This window comes from Geospiza fortis, unplaced genomic scaffold (genome assembly GCF_000277835.1).
Source record: "Geospiza fortis unplaced genomic scaffold, GeoFor_1.0 scaffold2451, whole genome shotgun sequence".
In the NCBI taxonomy this organism is placed as follows: domain Eukaryota; kingdom Metazoa; phylum Chordata; class Aves; order Passeriformes; family Thraupidae; genus Geospiza; species Geospiza fortis.
In genome coordinates this window covers 11,834-18,387 of record NW_005054873.1, presented here as the reverse complement: position 1 = coordinate 18,387, position 6,554 = coordinate 11,834, and the positions used below count along the sequence as shown (strand labels likewise).

The 6,554-nt window shown below is 40.7% G+C and overlaps 1 long non-coding RNA gene across 1 annotated transcript in view; it reads right to left on the bottom strand.

Moving 5' to 3' along the window:
• Positions 1-6,544, bottom strand: part of LOC115949168 — a 7,272-nt gene extending 728 nt beyond the window's left edge. The window contains exon 1 of the long non-coding RNA XR_004082775.1: positions 6,350-6,544. This is a non-coding gene — a long non-coding RNA (uncharacterized LOC115949168). The remainder of the gene's footprint in view (positions 1-6,349) is intronic.
• Positions 6,545-6,554: the final 10 nt, after the last annotated feature.

Sequence of the window (6,554 nt, the reverse complement as noted above, 5' to 3'; positions counted from 1 at the left end):
CGAGGATAAGAGTTGCAGAATTTTTAAAAACAAAAAAAATTTTTTTTTACTTCTGTTTCAGTATGCATGTGGGAGAGTGACTATTGACTATTTATTACAAGGAGCAATCAAAAAAAAAAAGGGCCATAAGGTCTTTTTTTTAGAAATAAATAGATCATTTTAATTTTTTTGTGATTTCTATTCAGTCTTCCCAGGTCCCTCTTTGCTCACTTGCACGCTTTTCAGGGTACACTTTCATCTTTAAACAATTATTTCTTTAAAACAGGTTCTGTTAGACCCAAAAGACTGAGGGAAAAGAGTCTCAAGTGATTTTGGGGCAGTGGCACAGAATGACAGTGGAAGCCTGTCATTCCTGACTACTCATCCATCCTTATCATGGTGCTGTCTCCTGCTGTGCACAAGCATAAGAGACACTGATGTAGCTGAAAAATGAACTTTTTCTTCTGGTGAGTTATGTCTTAGTTGGGTCACTTTGTCCCTGCAGTTCCCCACACCAAATGGCATTGGAAAGCTGGGAGGGCTTTGGAAAGCAGAGATGAACATTTGGGGACTCAACTGCTCCTGCAGTAACCTAACTGCAACCTGAATTGTTCAGAAGAAATAGTTACTTATGAAATTATTCAGTCTGTACAATAACAGGACAGGACTTTAAAACTATGATCAGAAACAATCTTGGGATGAGAATTTATCCAGGTAGCAAAGGATCAGCCCAATCATCCAGATCCCAGTACTTTCCATTGTGAAAGCACCTTTCCCCTCTGCCACTGTAACAGCTCTGATGGCACTGAGCATTTGTGCAGGGCAATGGGAATAATATTTTCTTTTGCTTTGCCTGAGATCAGGTACAGCTCCCATTTTTCATAAGCAAGGACAAGGCAGGCAGGTGGTGTTAACAGCTAGCTAAAGGTGCAGGCAGGTCAGACATTCATGGTCTTGGGGGAGCTGAACTGAGAAGCCTGGTGTCCTCTGAGTTGTGTTATCTGTGTCCTGCACATCACTGTCAAATTATCTTCACTCCAACTTGTGTGCCCTGTCCCCTCCCGATTCCTTGGCTTTCCTCCTACTGCCTCATGCTTTTACCAGAAGGCAAGGGCACAAGGGTTTGCACACTCCAGTTGATTTTGAGCCACTTGTGCTGATTATTCAGCCAACAAATCAAACAAACAGCTTCCTGTTCAGGGTGTCCTAAGGTTCTGCTCAGCAGGATGGACACACAGCTCTGCTCTGCAAGGCACTGCCTGAAGTAGCAGCAAACACATGTTTGAGGTTAACCTCCTTCAGCCAGTTGCAATGAAATTTGAGAAGCGTGTGCAACACTTACTTGGGACAAGGAGGAACCTGTGAAAAGACAGAAAAGACAAAAAAAAGAGATATAGGAAAAAAAGTTTTGTAAGGCTGGTCTCCTTAGGAAAAATCCAAAGCCATTGCATTCCAGCAGGAGGAATGAATAATGTGTTTAGCATAACTTGTTGTGCCAGTATGTAAGTAACCTGCAAAGGCTGTACCTCTTCCACAAACACTGAGAAGTTCTGTAGTGACAGCACTATTCCTTTACATACAGATACCAGATGATTGCCTGGTTATTCCTGTACTGTCAGCTGCACAATGGATATATTCTCCTTGTAGGTATCTGCTGTTCACTTCAGAGGCTAACTTTGATAATAAGGTTTTTCCCCTGCTAATCATTTATAGGGGTAAAACTCCCTATATTTCATGCTTACATTCTGTTTTGTAAGAAGCAGCAGACATTTCTGATGGCTATTTTGAATATCAGTACAATATTGAGGATAACCAAATACATAGAGTGGCAGTGGCTTTCTCTTTTTTTCTTTCAGACTAAATATTGACCACTGGGGACAAAGAGTGTTCAAAGTCCTTTGCTGTTTACTGGAAACACAATGAGCTTATATGTCAGGGCCACTGTGTTTAACTTTAGACAGCAGCAGTCAGAGGAAACACAGCTTCAGCAGGGATGAATTCATGCTGGCTTGGCTGTCTAGGGTACATTAGTATTCTCTAAAAAGGCTGAAGTATTTTAATCTCATTTTAATCCTGGTCTGTCCATTTGGTTTTGGTTCTTTTCTTCATAAATTTCCCAAGTCTTCCCTCTATAAAGTCTCCTATATACAACCACAGCCACACTTTTCAGGCTCTTACCAGTAGCTAATTCATCTTGCAGATGAATTATTAAATCCTGTTCCTGTAATCTCTTCTACCCAAGCTGCCCACATCTGAAGATGACAGAAATACATTCACTGTAGTCCAGTTCACTTTAGAGACTATTGGGCACCCCTCCCCACCACACACACACCCTTTTTCTCTGCTTCTTTTAGCTTCTCCAATCAAACCATTAAAAAAGGCTGTTCATAGCTAAAAGAAGACCAGAGTGAGCCAGCACAGAAATGTGTTAAATTGTGATGGAGCCGCAGAAATACTGCAAGCCTGGTGACACTCAGAAAACTGGATGTACCTTGGCCACTTTAGTGGCAAATGCTCTGGTGATTCAACCTCCTTCCTGTCTTGCTCCAATGTTCTGACTCTTGCAGATCACAGCGTATTTCAAAGAAAGGGACAAACATTCATTTTAGACATAGAGTCTAGTAGCTCTTCAAAATATGTGTTAAAATACACTGGCTCTCAGTTTCTTGCTCTGCCTTGCAACATAGAAGAACAGCCTGGAACACTGTACTTTTTGCTATAAAAAGAGAATGAGGTGAAAAGGCAAACCAGAAGATTTCTAAACTGAGAGTCAGGAGGAATTATCCCCCAGGGACTGCTGTAAAACTTTTACTTTCTCTTGCAAAATTGAGTGAAGTTATTTTGTATGGTCCCTGAGTTCTTTGCACTAACAAATTCTGCATCTGTGTGAGAAGCACAGAGTGTTAGCAATTTCTCTGCTCTCTCTCACTGCAAATTTTAGGTGAGCACTTCTGGAACTAAAGGTCAGATGCTGGCACGAGAGAAAGGGCCTGTCTAGGAAAATCTGAGTACTACTTGTACAAGGTTTTAACTACACAAAGACTCTCAGGAAAACTGTATCAAATTATAACTATTTTAAAATTACTTCAAATCTCTAAGGGCCAGCCTTATTTAAAATTTGAGAGGTTTTAATTCCATTTAGCTGAACAGTGTTTTGTTAACCTTTTTTCATTCCACCTAACAATGGATGTAACATGGAGACTCAAGCACTTAACTCTTAGTTAATATTTTTAATTCATTCTGGTATATTTTTTGTTTGCAAGTTTTAAGGTTAGACTTAAGCAAGATATAAGTCTGTGACTAGTCCATGATCTAGAAGTAAAACCTGCTATAATGACAATGGCTACATTGGCAAAAGGTGGAGGGTTAGATTAGAGATGCTACAACTGATTTTGTGAATTCTGTAATTTTCACTGCTGAGTAATTAATATTTTCAAACACAGCTTGTTTTCTTTCTCTGGTCTCTAAATGCACCAGTAAAAAGCTTACCAGGGTTCTGAAGAGCCTGTCTTTAAAATTCAATTGCACCTACTGCAATTAAATAAGTATGGATAGTGCCCACAAGCTCCTTTTCAGAAAACTCTTCATATCACAACTTCCAGGACCATTTTCACACAGGAATCCTCTGTACAGACAGCAAATTAAGGTGGTGTTGTGCCAGAAAATAAAAAAAAAATGAAAGAGATTGAGTGAGGGAAAGGGAAGAAGACAGTAAAGCCTGTGCTCCATTTCCTGGGCTTTCCATTTCTCCTGATCACTATGGCAGCTGGGCAGAGGCAGCAAGGCAATTGCTAATAATCCCTGCTGAGACTCTTCCCAGCATGGGAACTGGAATCTTTCATTCTGTCTTTTTTATAATGCCTGCCAGGATGTTCTGGGTGTCAGCAGAGAGAGCTCCTTCAATTCACACAAATATTCTGCATTTAGCACCAAGTATTTCTGTACAGGAGGAAGACAACTAGGGAAGGAACATGACAAAACAGAAGTGAGAATTTTTGTGCAGCATATATAAGCAACTGAAACATTTCCAAGTCCCTTCTGGTCAGGTGACAATGGAATTTCTTTCCTACACCTGGGCAAAATACGATCAGTGTCTCTCTTCCCAGATGTGAGCCATAAATATCCTGCTATGCCACTTAGCTAAGAGTAACTATCCAATTCTAATAATAATAGTGATAGAAAGAAAAAGTACTGCAATTTCTTTCAATGGAAAAGCAAGAACTCAGTTCAACTGCATTGGCTACAGCTTTGTGTGTGTTCATTTTCTTTAGTCAGCTTGTCTGTCAAGAGAATTGTAACATCCTAAGTAACATCAACAGCAATCGTTGGCTTTTGTGTGTGTTCATTTTCTTTAGTCAGCTTGTCTGTCAAGAGAATTATAACATCCTAAGTAACATCAACAGCAATCGTTGGCTAGATCAAGGATGCTGTGGAGTGATACATTTCTGTGTGATCTGATGTGCACTGCACTGGGTGGATATATGTAGGTAAAGTACCTGATCTTATCAAATACAGTTCTACTATTGGCCCTAACTAATGTGTACCCTGCAGCACCACCCTTCATTCCATTTCATGTCCACAGCAACAACATAGGCTACTTCACAATACTTGAGAGGAAAACCAAAAATTATCCTATTATGAGAGCACAACCTTAGCTAAAATGATGTGCTTTATCCTTACCTTACAATGAGGTAAGGATAAGGTAAGGTACAAACCTCATTATTATTACCTCAAAACGAGGTAATGAGGTAAGGTACAAACCTCAAGGACAAAATTTTGAGCAAGGATTGAAGCTTTGTGCTTCAAAGGTCAGCTTTTAAAATTAATCTTGTTATTGCTTATCACACTTTGGTAACATGAAAGTGCCTCTTGCACAAATCAGCCACTAAGAAAAGAGTGTCTTTTAAGACACTGGTGCTGCTATTTTTGCTTCAAAGCACCAATGATCAAAATAGCAGAACAAGATAGAATCACCCTGTCGGTAGCCAGTGTACAAGGAAATTAAGGGGGTTAGGAAGTAGAAGCCCTTCATCCTATTTATTTATCCATTTTAATTGTTTTTAGGAAGAGAGCTACATTTGCTTTGAAGTCAAAGACCTGTACACACATATGACAGGTCTGGTACTTTTATTTGGAAGTATGTTCCACTAATATGCATTTTCTATTTTTCCTTTTTTTTCCTTTCTGAGACTTTTCCTTCCTTTACTTCCCCCCTATGATCTCATCTAGAAGGCACTGAACAGATGTGCCAGCTGCCACAGGACACACTGAGGGCTGTGTTTCATACCTACTCTCCTGTGGTGCCTGGCACTGCGTTATCACGCAGCAGCTGCTGTGGTTCCAGTTAACAGCCTAGGAAATGAAAGGCTGATTTCTGTGCTGACACAAAAATAGACCTTTACTGTAGCGGTCTCTACAGACATGGGGAAAGCACTGTGGAGAATCGAATGATAAGAATGAGACGGCAATTTTACTTCTTGACTCCCTGACTTCTCGCCTTAGAGCATATTTCTGTGACTCTATAGGCTAGGACTTTTACTATTAGTCAAATCTGAATCTTCTAAAACTTTATAAAAGGGGCATATTTTAGCCCACTCTTCAGAATGAGAGCTGACCGGGACTTCTTCACACACTTCTTCAATAAAGCCATCTCTGCGGAACGCTGTGCCACTCATTCTCCTCTCTCTCTGTCTGCTGAAGCCTCAAGGCCAAGCTGATCACTGCCTAGCAAGCCAGCTGAAATCTTGAGCTTGAAATCACTATCAGAGCTGATAACTACTCTTGCTTGCTAGTGGGCAGCCTTGCGGCCACAGCCTGAGCTATGCCGAGATCTCAAACTCCCTGTTCCCCTAGAGACAAAGCTCCCAATATTAATAAAAGCCATACCAGAGGCTTTATTAATACTTTACCCCAGAAATACTAATACACAGGCCTTTGCTCTACTGAATTTGGAATCTGGTTATCTCTTTTAGGGCAGTTAGTCTGCTGTGAGTGTTTTTAGGGCAGTTAGTTTGCTATTTTGTTTTGCCCAGTCACTGGTTGCCTGAAAATGTCACTTTTTCACTTTATTATCTTAGGCTGGCTGCTTCTTGTGTTCTTGGGCCCATTTGTCCAAAGTTCTTAACCAACTGTAATTTTGTAAAGTGCTCAACTCTTTCTTGTAGCAATTGCAAGTGAAGGACTATGAGGTTCAGGAAAAAGCAGCCGTATTTGTCACACTCCTGACTCTAAGTAATTGCACATTGCTACAAGACTTTCTCTGCAGTTCTTCTGCACTGGCATTTGGATTGTTTGGGCTCTCCCATCTTCTTCACAAAAGTATCTCAAGTATTAATACAAGTATTATTAATCCTTCTCTTTCTCTCCTTACCACTCAGATTTTTTCTTGTCATTTTTCCCTCATCTGTTGTGTTGTCTCTGCACAATTCGCACAGTCAATCTTCAAACAACACGGAGGAAAGCAGAACATTCTCGCTGTTGGAGGGGAGCAAGGGCGTGGTCTCTCCACTGCCGAATGCAGCGGGACAATCACTGCCCCGACCCTGCTGCCACACCGTGGCAGGCACAGAACGTTT